Source organism: Theobroma umbraticum, unplaced genomic scaffold (assembly GCF_002168275.2).
Source record: "Theobroma umbraticum cultivar Fairchild unplaced genomic scaffold, ASM216827v3 scaffold_95.0, whole genome shotgun sequence".
Classification (NCBI taxonomy): domain Eukaryota; kingdom Viridiplantae; phylum Streptophyta; class Magnoliopsida; order Malvales; family Malvaceae; genus Theobroma; species Theobroma umbraticum.
In genome coordinates this window covers 12,054,659-12,056,110 of record NW_018397257.1, presented here as the reverse complement: position 1 = coordinate 12,056,110, position 1,452 = coordinate 12,054,659, and positions in this window count along the sequence as shown.

The window sequence follows — 1,452 nt, the reverse complement described above, 5'->3', positions numbered from 1 at the left end:
TCCTAAAGAGTTGTTAAAAGCCGTAGATTACTTAAAGAGAGAATTTAAGATAAAAGATCTTAAAAAAAAATCAAGTTTTATTTAGGTATTTAGATTGAATACTTAACAAATTAAAATTTTCTCCATCAATCAAATTATATACCAAAAGTGCTAAAACGATTTTATATGGACAAAACATATCTATTGAGTTCACCAATGATTGTAAGGTCATTAGATATGAAAAAGAACTTTTTTCAACCTTGTGTGGATGATGAAGAACTTTTTAGTCCTGAAGTATCGTATCTTATTACAATTGGAGCACTAGTATATCTTGCTAGTAATACAAGACTTGATATATGAATTGTCGTGAATTTATTAGCAAGATATAATTCTTCTCCAACTCGAAGACATTAGAATTAAATTAAACATATACTTCGATATCTCCAAGGAATAATGGATATGGAATTACATTATTCAAATACATCAAAATAAATTTTAATTAGTTGTGCACATACAGAATATTCATCTGATCCACACAAAGCTCGATCCTAGACAAGTTACTTATTCACATATGGAAGTATAGTTATTTCTAATAATCATGCAGAAATTTTAACAACTCATTAGCAAGTCGTAAATATTTCTGGTTAAGATTTGTAACTTAACGTATTTGAGAAACATATGGATTGCCAACCAAGAAAGAAATTTCAACAACGTTATATGAGGATAATACTGCTTGCATAGCACAGTTAAAGGAAGGATATATTAAAAGCGATCGAACAAAACACATAGTTCGCCAAAATCTTTCTTCACTCATGATTTTTAAGAAAAAGGGTGAAATTAGTGTTCAATAAATTCGGTCAAGTGACAATCTAGTAGATTTGTTTACCAAAGTTTTTCTTACTACAATATTTGAAAAGTAGGCATAAAAGATTAGAATTCATTATTTTAAAGATCTCTATAAAGCAGTCATTAGGGGAGTAAAATATGCATTATACTCTTTTTTCCTTCATCAAGTTTTTTCTTATTGGGGTTTTCTTGATAAGGTTTTTAATGAGGCAGTATTTCAAAAGTATATTCTTGAAAAGATTACGTACTTTTTTTTCTTCACTTGAATTTTTTTCCCATTAGGTTTTTTTTCTTATAAAGTTTTAACAAGGCATATTCTTAATACAATGGATATTAGAGGGAGAGTGTTATAAATATTTTTGTAAATATCCATTCATGATATCTATAACTATATTTGATGTAAAACAGATTAGATTAGGGTTTAATCCATCTAATCTTTAAGTGTTATCTTTATCTTGTAAAATGGTTATTTGCCTATTTAAAGATAAATAGGGTTTTTGGTTCGAGGTTCGAAGTTTAGGTCTAGGGGTCTGGGATTGGGTTTGTGGTTCGAGGTTTGGGTTGGGGTTCGGGTTTTGTGATTAGGGTTTTAGTTTTGAGGTCAAGGTTTGAGGTTTGTTGTTTAGG